General features: G+C 43.2%; 1 long non-coding RNA gene across 1 annotated transcript; it reads left to right on the top strand.

The window, feature by feature from the left end:
- Positions 1-11,812: 11,812 nt before the first annotated feature.
- Positions 11,813-13,630, top strand: LOC120040657. The gene is made up of 2 exons (XR_005475713.1): positions 11,813-12,305; positions 12,489-13,630. It is a non-coding gene; the product is annotated as an uncharacterized LOC120040657 (long non-coding RNA).
- Positions 13,631-14,389: the final 759 nt, after the last annotated feature.

Here is a 14,389-nt window from a genome sequence, read left to right as displayed (position 1 = left end):
GAATCGTGGCTGAATGATGACATGGATATTCAGCTAGCAGGATATACGCTGCACCAGCTAGATAGAACAGCACAGTAAGACGAGGGGGGCGGTCTGTGCATATCTGTGAACAACAGCTGGTGCACGAAATCTAAGGAAGTCTCTAGATTTTGCTCGCCTGAAGTAGAGTATCTTATGATAAACTGTAGACCACATTATTTGCCAAGAGAGTTTTCATCTATACTCTTCGTGGCTGTTTATTTACCACTACAGACGGATGCTGGTACTAAGACCGCACTCAGTCAGCTGTATAAGGAAAAGAGCAAACAGGAAACCGCTCACCCAGAGGTGGCGCTCCTAGTGGCCGGAGACTTTAATGCTGGGAAACTTAAATCAGTTTTACCTAATTTCTATCAACATGTTAAATGCGCAACCAGAGTGAAAAAAACTAGATCACCTGTACTCCACACACAGAGACACATACAAAGCTCTCCCTTGCCCTCCATTTGGTAAATCTGACCACAATACTATCCTCCTGATTCCTGCTTACAAGCTAAAATTAAAGCAGGAAGCACCAGTGACTCGGGTTTTTTAAAAAGTGGTCAGATGAAGCAGATGCTAAACTACAGGACTGTTTTGCTATCACAGACTGGAACATGTTCCGGGATTCTTCCGATTGCATTGAGGAGTACACCACATCATTTACTGGCTTTATAAATATCTTCATCAGGGACATCATCCCCACAGTAGCTGTACGTACATACCTCAACCAGAAGCCATGAATTACAGGAAACATTCGCACTGAGCTAAAGGGTAGAGCTGCCGCTGTCAAGGTGCTGGACTCTAACCCGGAAGCTGATAAGAAATCCTGCTATGCCTCCGACGAACCATCAAACAGGCAAAACGCCAATACAGGGCTAAGACTGAATCGTACTACACCAGCTCCAACGCAGGGCTTGTGGCAGGGCTTGCAAACTATTACAGACTACAAAGGAAGCACTTCCGCGAGCTTCCCAGTGAGAGGAGCCTAAAAGATGAGCTAAATCACTTCTGTGCTCGCTTCGAGGCAAGCCACACTGAGGCATGCATGAGAGCACCAGCTGTTCTGGATGACTGTGTGATCACGCTCTCAGTAGTCGATGTGAGTAAGACATTTAAACAGGTCAACATTCACAAGGCCGCAGAGCCAGACAGATTACCAGGATGTGTGCTCCGTGCTTGTGCTGACCAACTGGCAGGTGTCTTCACTGACATTTTCAACATGTCCCTGATTGAGTCTGTAATACCAACATGTTTCAAGCAGACCACCATAGTCCCTGTGCCCAAGAAGACTAAGGCAACCTGCCTAAATGACTACAGACCCGTAGCACTCACGTCCGTAGCCATGAAGTGCTCAGTAGTTTCCCACTCAGGAAACTAAAAAGATTTGGCATGGGTCCTCAGATCCTCAAAAGGTACTACAGCTGCATCATCGAGAGCATCCTGACTGGTTGCATCACTGCCTGGTATGGTAACTGCTCAGCCTCCAACCGCAAGGCCCTACAGAGGGTAGTGCCAGTATGGCCCAGTACATCACTGGGGCTAAGCTGCACGGTGTCAGAGGAAGGCCCTAAACAATAGTCAAAGAACCAGCCACCCTAGTCATAGACTGTTCTCTCTACCACCGCACGGCAAGCGTTACTGGAGGGCCAAGTCTAGGACCAAAAGGCTTATCAACAGTTTTTACCCCCAATCCGTAAGACTCCTGAACAGGTCATCAAATGGTTACCCGGACTTTTACGCTGCTGGTACTTTCTGTTTATCATATGTGCATAGTCACCTTAACTATACATTCTTGCACATACTACCTCAATTAGCCCGACTAACCAGTGCCTGTATATCCTGTCTAGCCCTTCATCTTGTGAATCCAGCCAACATGTCCGATTTATAAAATGTTTTACAGCGAAAACACCACGTATATTTATGTTAGCTCACCACCAAATCCAAAAAAAGCACAGACATTTCTTTCACAGCACAGGTACTTTCACAAAACCCCCAAATAGAGATAGAATTAATCACTAACCTTTGAAATTCTTCATCAGATGAGTCATATAACATCAGGTTACACAATACATTTATGTTTTGTTCGATAATGTGCATATATATATATATATATATATATATATATATATATATATATATATATTAAAAAAATCTCAGTTTACATTGGCGCGTTACGTGCAGTAATGTTTTGATTACAAAACATCTGGTGATTTTGCAGAAATACTCATAATAAACATTGATAAAAGATGCAAGTGTTATTCACATAATTAAAGATAAACTTATCCTCTATGCAACCGCTGTGTCAGATTTCAAAATAAACTTTATGGAAAAAGATTAATCTGAGAACGGCGTTTAGAGCACAATCCAGCCAAAGAAATAGTCGCCATTTTGGCGTCAACAAAAGCTACAAAAACACTATAAATATGCACTTACCTTCGAATAACTTCATCAGAAGGCACTCCCAGGATTCCCAGATCGACAGAAATGACTGAAAAGTTCCATAAAGCCCATCATTTAGCCACTTGTTGTTAGCATGTTCAGCCCAGGAATCCATTTTCATGACGCACGAGAAATCCCTCCTGATAAAAACTCAAAAAAGTTCCATTACAGGTCGTAGAAACAGGTCAAATGATGTTTGCAATCCATATTTAGTATGTGTTTTACATTAATCATCAATAAGGATCCAACCGGAGAATTTCATTGTCTGAAGAAAGAGCATTGGAACGAGAGCTCTCTCTCTCCCTCGCGCGCAAATCCAGACTAAGAATTCTGATGACCACTCACTAAAACAGCTCCTATGAGCCCCTCCTTTATAGTAGAATCATAAGACTAAAATCTAAAGACGGCGACATCTAGTGGAAGCCCTAGGCAGTGTTTGTTCAGTCATATCTAGAAGGGGTACCATTTGACACTGTTTTGAAAATCGAGTTCTCATTTCCTGTTTTGACCTCTTCTCAGGTTTTTGTCTGCCAAATGAGTTCTGTTATACTTACAGAAATAATTCAAACAGTTTTAGAAACTTCAGAGTGTTTTCTATACAATAGTAATAATAATATGCATGTATTACCTTCTGGGACAGAGTAAGAGGAAATTTCGTTTGGGCACGCAATTTTTCAAAGTGGAAACACTGCCCCCTATCCCGATGAAGATATAGCTTCTCTACTGTATATAGCCTCTCTACTGTATATAGCCTCGCTACTGTATATAGCCTCACTACTGTATATAGCCTCTCTACTGTATATAGCCTCTCTACTGTATATAACCTCTCTACTGTATATAACCTCACTACTGTATATAGCCTCTCTACTGTATATATCCCCTCTACTGTATATAACCTCTCTACTGTAAATAGCCTCTCTACTGTATATAGCCTCTCTACTGTCTCTACTCTCTACTGTATATAACCTCTCTACTGTCTCTACTCTCTACTGTATATAGCCTCTCAATTGTTCCAAGATGGTGTAGCAGTCAGACGTCTTTGTCCTGTCGTGTCCCTTGTATATATCGTTTTACATCTTTTTCGTCGCATATCCTTTAAAATATTTTGCTAAACCTCAACATCTAAATAGTCTCCTGCAACCCGCCTCACCCAATGTGGCGTGGATCTGCTTTTTTCCCCTAAAGTATTTAGATTTACTTCGGATCTGGAATTCCTCAACTGAAGCTAGCCAGCTAACTACCAGCTATCAGTCAGCAAACCATTGCCAGTGGTCATCAGCTAACTTTCAGCTCGGAAAGCTCTCGCCAGTTCGAACAACGTGACTCTAATCAGAGCATAACGGACCTGTTATTTTTATCCCCGGATTCCTACCGCAAACTGAACATTTTCATCTGGATCTTCACAACTAGCTAACCGCAATCCCGGATGACTACTCCTGGCTAGCGTTTCCATCCCAGAGCAAGCACCAATTAGCTTGAAGCTAGCCCGGCCAGGGCTCCTGTGCTACCACCGAAGTATACTCCTGGGCTACAATATCCGGACTCCTTCTACACCCGGTACGGGGCACGGAACCCCGCAGATCCCCTACGACTGGAATACCGACATAATCTGCCCGAGGACTCCAACAGGCCCCTCAGGCGCGACGCCCGCTGAAGGCCAATTATGCTAATCAGCTAGGCCTGCTAGCTACCTAGAGCTACTTGGAACCCTACTAATTCCACGACTGGTCTATCGACGTCACCGCACGAAGAGGCAAAAACAGACTTACCCCCATCGCGACGTCCCCCAAAGGCTAACTTTCTAGCCCCTGCTATCTGCTTGCTTGCTAACCCGGTCTGCTAACTGCTAGCTTGCCTGCCCGGTCTGCTAACTGCTAGCCCTTGCTAACTGCTTGCTTGCTAACCCGGCCTGCTAACTGCTAGCTTGCCCCAGTCTACTAGCTGCTAGCTTGTTTAGCCCCGGCCTACTAACTGTTAGCTTGTTAGCATCGGCCTGCTAACTGTCTGAATCGCCGTGTCCCCAGCCAGCCCAACCACTCACTGGACCCATATGTTCACTTGGCTACGCATGCCTCTCTCTAATATCAATATGCCTCGTCCATTACTGTCCTGGTTAGTGAGTACTGTCTTATTTCACTGTACAGCCTCTAGCCCTGCTCAATATGCCTTAACCAACCATGTTGTCCCACCTCCTACATATGCGATGACATCACCTGGTTTAAACATCTCTAGTGACTATATCTCTCTCTTCATTACTCAATGCCGAGGTTTACCCCCAATGTACTCACATCCTACCTTACCTTTGTCTGTACACTATGCCTTGAATCTATGCTATCGTGCCCAGAAACCTGCTCCTTTTCCTCTCTGTTATGAACGTGCTAGATGGCCAGTTCGTATAGCCTTTAGCCGTATCCTTATCCTACTTCTCCTCTGTTCCTCTGGTGATGTGGAGGTTAATCCAGGTCCTGCAGTGCCTACCTCTACTCCCACCCCCCAGGGGCTCTCATTTGTTGACTTCTGTAACCGTAAAAGCCTTGGTTTCATGCATGTTAACATTAGAAGCCTCCTACCTAAGTTTGTTTTACTCACTGCTTTAGCACACTCCGCCAACCCTGATGTCCTTGCCGTGTCTGAATCCTGGCTGAGGATAAACCCTGAAATCTCCATTGCTAACTATAACGTTTTCCGCCAAGATTGAACTGCCAAAGGGGGCGGTGTTGCAATCTACTGCAAAGATAGCCTGCAGAATTCTGTATTATTATCTAAGTCTGTACCCAAACAATTTGAGCTTCTACTTCTAAAAATGCACCTTTCCAGAAACAAGTCTTTCACTGTTGCCGCTTGCTATAGACCTCCCTCTGCCCCCAGCTGTGCCCTCGATACCATATGTGAATTGATTGCCCCCCATCTATCTTCTGAGCTCGTGCTACTAGGTGACCTGAACTGGGACATGCTTAACACCCCGGCCATCCTACAAACTAAGCTTGATGCCCTCAATCTCACACAAATTATCAATGAACCTACCAGGTACAACCCCAAATCAGTAAACACGGGCACCCTCATAGATGTCATCCTAACTAATTCGCCCTCCAAATACACCTCAAATCAAATCAAATCAAGTTTATTTTATATAGCCCTTCGTACATCAGCTAATATCTCGAAGTGCTGTACAGAAACCCAGCCTAAAACCCCAAACAGCAAGCAATGCAGGTGTAGAAGCACGGTGGCTAGGAAAAACTCCCTAGAAAGGCCAAAACCTAGGAAGAAACCTAGAGAGGAACCAGGCTATGAGGGGTGGCCAGTCCTCTTCTGGCTGTGCCGGGTGGAGATTATAACAGAACATGGCCAAGATGTTCAAAATGTTCATAAGTGACAAGCATGGTCAAATAATAATCAGGAATAAATGTCAGTTGGCTTTTCATAGCCGATCATTAAGAGTTGAAAACAGCAGGTCTGGGACAGGTAGGGGTTCCATAACCGCAGGCAGAACAGTTGAAACTGGAATAGCAGAAAGGCCAGGTGAACTGGGGACAGCAAGGAGTCATCATGCCCGGTAGTCCTGACGTATGGTCCTAGGGCTCAGGTCCTCCGAGAGAGAGAAAGAAAGAGAGAAGGAGAGAATTAGAGAGAGCCAAGATTTTCAAAATGTTCATAAATGACAAGCATGGTCAAATAATAATCAGGAATAAATGTCAGTTGGCTTTTCATAGCCGATCATTAAGAGTTGAAAGCAGCAGGTCTGGGACAGGTAGGGGTTCCATAACCGCAGGCAGAACAGTTGAAACTGGAACAGCAGCAAGGCCAGGTGGACTGGGGACAGCAAGGAGTCATCATGCCCGGTAGTCCTGACATATGGTCTTAGGGCTCAGGTTCTCCGAGAGAGAGAAAGAAAGAGAGAAGGAGAGAATTAGAGAGAGCATACTTAAATTCACACAGGACACTGGATAAGACAGGAGAAGTACTCCAGATATAACCAACTGACCCTAGCCCCCCGACACATAAACTACTGCAGCATAAATACTGGAGGCTGAGACAGGAGAGGTCAGGAGACACTGTGGCCCCATCCGATGATACCCCCGGACAGGGCCAAACAGGAAGGATATAACCCCACCCACTTTGCCAAAGCACAGCCCCCGCACCACTAGAGGGATATCTTCAACCACCAACTTACAATCCTGAGACAAGGCCGAGTATAGCCCACAAAGATCTCCACCACAGCACAAACCAAGGGGGGGCGCCAACTCAGACAGGAAGATCACGTCAGTAACTCAACCCACTCAAACACCTCTGCTGTTTTCAATCAAGATCTCAGCGATCACTGCCTCATTGCCTGCATCCGTAATGGGTCTGCGACCAAACGACCACCCCTCATCACTGTCAAACGCTCCCTGAAACACTTCTGCGAGCAGGCCTTTCTAATCGACCTGGCCGGGGTATCCTGGAATGACATTGACCTCATCCCGTCAGTAGATGATGCCTGGCTATTCTTTAAAAGTGCCTTCCTCACCATCTTAAATAAGCATGCCCCTCTCAAAAAATGTAGAACTAGGAATAGAGCAGCACAAAAACATCCTGTGGCGTTCTGCATTAGCATCGAATAGCCCCCGTGATATGCAACTTTTCAGGGAAATTAGAAACAAATATACACAGGCAGTTAGAAAAGCTAAGGCTAGCTTTTTCAAACAGAAATTTGCATCCTGTAGTACTAACTCAAAAAAGTTCTGGGACACTGTAAAGTCCATGGAGAATAAGAGCACCTCCTCCCAGCTGCCCACTGCACTGAGGCTAGGAAACACTGTCACCACCGATAAATCCACTATAATTGAGAATTTCAATAAGCATTTCTCTACGGCTGGCCATGCTTTCCACATGGCTACCCCTACCCCGGTCAACTGCCCGGCACCCTCCACAGCAACCCACCAAAGCCCTCACCATTTCTCCTTTACCCAAATCCAGATAGCTGATGTTCTGAAAGAGCTGCAAAATCTGGACCCCTACAAATCAGCCGGGCTAGACAATCTGGACCCTCTCTTTCTAAAATTATCTGCCGAAATTGTTGCAACCCCTATTACTAGCCTGTTCAACCTCTCTTTCGTATCGTCTGAGATTCCCAAAGATTGGAAAGCTGCCACGGTCATCCTCCTCTTCAAAGGGGGTGACACTCTAGACCCAAACTGCTACAGACCTATATCTATCCTACCCTGTCTTTTCTAAGGTCTTCGAAAGCCAAGTTAACAAACAGATTACTGACCATTTCGAATCCCATCATACCTTCGCCGCTATGCAATCTGGTTTCAGAGCTGGTCATGGGTGCACCTCAGCCACGCTCAAGGTTCTAAACGACATCATAACCGCCATCGATAAGAGACATTACTGTGCAGCCGTATTCATCGACCTGGCCAAGACTTTCGACTCTGTCAATCACAACATTCTTATTGGCAGACTCAACAGCCTTGGTTTCTCAAATGATTGCCTCGCCTGGTTTACCAACTACTTCTCTGATAGAGTTCAGTGTGTCAAATCGGAGGGCCTGTTGTCCGGACCTCTGACAGTCTCTATGGGTGTGCCACAGGGTTCAAATCTCGGGCCGACTCTTTTCTGTATACATCAATGATGTTGCTCTTGCTGCTGGTGATTCTCTGATCCACCTCTACGCAGACGACACCATTCTGTATACTTCTGGCCCCTCCTTGGACACTGTGTTAACTAACCTCCAGACGAGCTTCAATGCCATACAACTCTCCTTCCGTGGCCTCCAACTGCTCTTAAATGCAAGTAAAACTAAATGCATGCTATTAAATCGATCACTGCCCGCAGCTGCTCGCCCGTCCAGCATCACTACTCTGGACGGCTCTGACTTAGAATACGTGGACAACTATAAATACCTGGGTGTCTGGTTAGACTGTAAACTATCCTTTCAGACTCACATTAAGCATCTCCAATCCAAAATTAAATCTAGATTCGGCTTCCTATATCGCAACAAAGCATCCTTCACTCATGCTGCCAAACATACCCTCGTAAAACTGACCGATCCTCGACTTCGGTGATGTCATCTATAAAATAGCCTCCAACACTCTACTCAACAAATTGGATGCAGTCTATCACAGTGCCAACCGTTTTGTCACCAAAGCCCCATACACTACCCACCATTGCGACCTGTACGCTCTCGTTGGTTGGCCCTCGCTTCATACTGTAAGTCGCTCTGGATAAGAGCGTCTGCTAAATGACTTAAATGTAATGTAAATGTATACTCGTCGCCAAACCCACTGGCTACAGGTTATCTACAAGTCTCTGCTAGGTAAAGCCCCGCCTTATCTCAGCTCACTGGTCACCATAGCAGCACCCACTCGTAGCACGCGCTCCAGCAGGTATATCTCACTGGTCACCACCAAAGCCAATTCCTCCTTTGGTCGTCTTTCCTTCCAGTTCTCTGCTGCCCATGACTGGAACGAACTACAAAAATCTCTGAAGCTGGAGACTCATATCTCCCTCACTAGCTTTAAGCACCAGCTGTCAGAGCAGCTTACAGATCACTGCACCTGTACATAGCCCGTCTGTAAACAGCCATCTATCTACCTACCTCATCCCCATACTGGTATTTATTTATTTATTTTGCTCCTTTGCACCCCAGTATCTCTACCTGCACATTCATCTTCTGCCGATCTACCATTCCAGTGTTTAATTGCAATATTGTCATTACTTCGCCACCATGGCATATTTATTTCCTTAACTTACCTCATTTGCACTCACTGTATATAGACTTTTTGTTTTCTTTTGTTCTACTGTATTATTGACTGTATGTTTTGTTTATTCCATGTGTAACTCTGTGTTGTTGTATGTGTCGAATTGCTTTGCTTTATCTTGGCCAGGTCGCAGTTGTAAATGAGAACTTGTTCTCAACTAGCCTACCTGGTTAAATAAAGGTGAAATAAATTAATAAAAATAAAACTGTATATAGCCTCACTACTGTATATAACCTCTCTACTGTATATAGCCTCACTACTGTATATAGCCTCACTACTGTATATAACCTCTCTACTGTATATAGCCTCTACTGTATATAACCTCTCTACTGTATATAACCTCTCTACTGTATATAGCCTCTATTGTATATAGCCTCTCTACTGTATATAGCCTCTACTGTATATAACCTCTCTACTGTATATAGCCTCACTACTGTATATAACCTCTCTACTGTATATAGCCTCTACTGTATATAACCTCTCTACTGTATATAACCTCAGAGAGATTAAAGTAGATGTCACACGTCAAAATTTGATGGATGACCCTATGTGAACCTATGTGAACGCTATGTGAACCTAAGGGGCTGCCTGTCAGGACATCCTGATGGTTAGGTGGGGGTCTTTGGGTAAGGGTCCAGTTGTCAGGTCAACCGGTAATGATTTATGACCCAAGCCTGATTTATGACCCTATGTAATGATTTATGACCCTATGTCCTGTTGTAGCAGGCATGCCCATATTTGGGCTTCCGGTCAGGGCATCCTGGCGGGGTGGGGGTCGGTGGGGTGAGTAAGTGACAAGGTGTCAATGTCATAAATCAAAATCTTGATTTATGACCCTATGTCCTGCTAAAGGGTCCATGCCCATATTTGGGCTTCCGGTCAGGACATCCTGGTGGTTAGGTGGGGGCGGGGGGTGAGTAAGTGACCAGGTGTCAGGTCAACCGTCAAAAGCATGATTTATGACCCTATGTCCTGTAGAAGGGTACATGCCCATATTTGGGCTTCAGGTCAGGACATCCTGGTGGTTAGGGGGGTCGGGGTGGGGTGAGTAAGTGACCAGGTGTCAGGTCAACCTGTTACTGTTTCTCACGGCTTAGAGTGTGAAAAGAGTTTTATGATGTCTTTGAAGTTGTCATGATGTTTGATGTCTAGTGTCCTGTTTGGAATGGGTTGGGGGTTAATGAACATTTCAAAGAGTAAGGCCTATTTTATAGCCCTCCGGGGTTGTTGTCTATGAAACACGAATGTCCTGGGGTATTGGGCTTTGCAGACGCCTTATAAAGACCCAGAACAATACATGTTTAAGACTGTACAAGATCTTAAAAATAACCATGGATTTTGTGATCAGTGACAAAGCAGTGATGACGGTGTGTGTGTGTGTGTGTGTTAGAAACAAGGTCCCTGCGCATTGTGGACATTTCAAGCTTTCAACAACAATAAAACAGCCATCTAAATAATGTTTCTAGGCCTAACACACTGTTGAGTTTCCTATTTAGTTGTCTTTATATGTATATGCACCGAGCTTCCAGGTGGCTCCAGCCTATGGTTGTTCGGTGCATGTACACCGGGGAGATTAGAACCCCAAAGAAAGATCCTAAAGGTAATTTCAGGTTTAGGTTTAGGGTATAATAACTTTAGTGAAACCGCATTTCAACCTATGTACAGACATAGAGAGCCAACACATAAAGGTGTAACAGGGATGAATGGATATTCAAGGTACAACAGTGGTCTTCTGTAACAAGCAATATGTGTTAAATATGGGCCACAGTCAAGCATGACAGCCTCTTTAGGAAAGGCCTTTACTTAGGACTTAAACAGAATAATTTTATACCCAGCTTATTCCTTAATGCTGTGGGATAAATCAGGTGTTTCTAGGTGGGCTTAAACAAATCTACAGTGAAACAAAAGTGTACATTTTACACATATGTTTATTGACTTTTAAAAAGACCACAGGAACATGACCGATATAGTGGAGATGCATGCTACACAAATCGGCTATTGGATATTCAATGTACAACAATAGTCTTAGGTAACAAGCAATACGTGTTAAATATGGGCCACAGTCAATCATGACAGCCTCTTTATGAAAGGCCTTTACTTATGACTTAAACAGATTCATTTTCTACCCATCTTATTCATTAAAGCTGAGGGCATACCCCAGGATTTACAGGCCGGACGGATTATCTACCCATGGAGGGAAAACTTACGGAGCTTTGAGGGAGTGTGCAAGCGTCTTAGCGATCGGATAATGGTCAGGGCTAACCAGGACCTATATCTGTAAGAAAGGCATAGTAAAATACATTAATTATGAACGGCTATAAACTGTATGTACTAAATATTTTGAATTAAATAAATGGTTTTAAAATTGTATCTCACCTTCTAACGATAGGAATAAGTCCTTTCCTTCTATCACCAAGCATGCCCCCGGAGAAAAAAGACTTGCGGAAAAAGCCATGTGCGCGCGTGTGTGTGCGTGCGTGTGCGGTAGTGGATGTGTGTGTGTTTCAAAAACAAAGAAAACGGGGAGGGGTGTGTGTTCATAAATGGCTATGCGGTTGCGCTCAAGGCTCTCTCTCTCTCTCTCTCTAGGCAGGGGTCATTTGAAACCAAGGTTTACAATATACGTCAAAACAGAGCCCGACCCCCAAACAAAAAAGTGTGTCTGTGTCTTACGCATCCTAAACACAAAGGCCTTTCAAAACCTAATTTAGCTCAGGATGTAGGCTGTAGGGGCTAAAAAGTCAATCAGCCCAGCGATGTCTAGACCGCCCCACCCCAGCATCGAGGGGCTAGCCCCCCGGAGGTTGTAGAATATCAAAAGGGTCATAATGTTTAGACACCCCAATCACTTTGTTTGAACCAAATACCTTAGGAGTCAAATATACCTTGGGGGTATAGCCCGAAAAAACGTCAACCCAAGGCTATGTAAACTCATTCCGTACTTTCTCTAGTTAGGGGCACAACCAATATTGACAAACGATCCACTGTTACCACCGTTTTTAGCTCAGCTACACACCTCCAGGACCGCAGCTCCAGAATTGTTATCGGACTGACCCGTTAAAAAGATAATCTGGGAAACCCTCCTAATGGATCTTTCTGAAGGTGAGTTCGTGAAATAAATATATATATATGCTGTATATTAGATTTAGGATGCGGGGACTTGTTTGAACATTGTGAATGTTATAGTAATATTAAACAGGAGTTATAGGGGTTTTAACCGATGACAACAATTATTATTTTATTTAAGTCAAATGCACATATTCATGTAATTTAAAACGTTCGCAGGATATGCAACATTAAGCCACCTGCATCCCGGGGATAAAGGATATGGAACCGCCTTCATTAGAATGGAATTCCGAAGAGCAACGGATGGACACAGAATTTTACGAGATATCTATATGTCAACTGTATGTATTTTTTATGATAAAATGTACACCCGACATCGAAAATCATACAACCCTGGAGGACATGATCGAAACGGAAGGGGGACCCCCGGAACATGAAGAGTAAAACATTGAATTCGGACGATTTCCCCGCTTCAAATGACATTTCGGAGGTCTCTGATTTGCGGTTGTTTGTGATGGGCAGAAAACAGGTTAAGGAAAACTCCGAGGCTGAAACAACATTCAGTCATGCTATTCTAAAACAGGAAAACAACGATTTTTACAGATATTCAGAAACAGAAGGACAATAATTATCATTATAATTTGTTTTTTAAATATATTTTTTAGGCCATATGTTAAATGGACGTATTCTTATAAGTTAAAATGTATCTATTTCGTATAAATACATGTTAACATTATCTAACGTCTGTATGATACCCAGAGGCTACAGGGCCTAAGGGATTGGGAACCGACAGAGTTAGACGGGGATTCTCAGAAGCAAACTGCGTCAGGTCCTTTACGTGGCCCATTCACTAATACACTATTTTCGGCGTAAGTCCCCCCACCCGACTACGGAAGAGCAGATGAAACAGAGACAATTCTGGGGGCTTGTACTGAAGGCCTTAACCTAACTCCAAACACAAGCCAGCACCCCAGGACAGATAAAACGATAGACGGTGAATCTGTCCTTCCTCATGGAACTTTTTTGAAGGGGAGTTGAATATTAGAGGTGATGTTTGTATATATATATATATTATCTAAGAATGATTGGTATTAATTCTAGGCATTTACAGGTATGTTTTTAAAAATGAAGGCTATTTATACAATGAAACATTGTTTTTATTCCTACTGTTTGTAAACAATAGCTTCTGCCCCCTTAGGGTCTACTTGAACCGCTTATTAAATCAGACCTCTCAGACCAGAAAGTATGATTAGAAACCATGGCAAACTATATTCAATCTGTGATTAGAAACGATAATTAGAAGCTATGACAAAACTATGATCAAACTATGATAATAAACTATGAACAACTATGAAGACAGGGCGGTATGTGTGTGAATGATGAGCTATTATTTAAGTGTGTAATATTACTCTTTCTCTCTCTCTGTCAGGCTATGAAAAAGACAAGAGAAAGGACAGTGACTCCTGAGTGTTGATAGGTCTTAGATTTTTATAGACAGGGTATCTGTAAAACACAATGTGACAACTATTGAAGATGCAAAAAGGGGTTTTCAGAAATATATTTGGTTGACAGATTTGTATTATTATAAAAAGTAATATAAAAAAGGATTAGAATCTTTAGTATTATTATGTTACATGCGAGACATACCCAGAAATGTCAGCGTAGACAACTTACAAGAATGTGTTTACCGGGGCGTGATGAAAACATTTTAAAGGAGCTTTAATTCAAACATGCAAAGATATATATTTGATACAATTACCAACGTTAAAAACTGTTGTTACAATATCACAAATAAGGTTTCTCGGACTAACACACTGTAGAGTTTCCTATATACTAAAGAACAATCACTAAGACAAAACACAAAAAGTTGTAATACATTCAGTATACAGGGCATTCTATATGGAAAACAGGTACATTTTGAAAGATTATGATGTTGATGTGATTTTTAAAAATTAATTTAGCAATTTAGGATAATACGGTTTATTTTATACTTTACTTAAATTGTATTATTTATCTTGCCTCATACCAGGCTAATACACTACCAAGCCATGCAAACAGCTAGGGAATTAACCCAGAACAGTTGTGGGTCTTTTTTTTTTTTTTTTTGAACAATAAATGAT

Source organism: Salvelinus namaycush, unplaced genomic scaffold, assembly GCF_016432855.1.
Source record: "Salvelinus namaycush isolate Seneca unplaced genomic scaffold, SaNama_1.0 Scaffold370, whole genome shotgun sequence".
Taxonomy (NCBI): Eukaryota; Metazoa; Chordata; class Actinopteri; order Salmoniformes; family Salmonidae; genus Salvelinus; species Salvelinus namaycush.
This window is presented reverse-complemented; position numbering and strand designations above follow the sequence as displayed.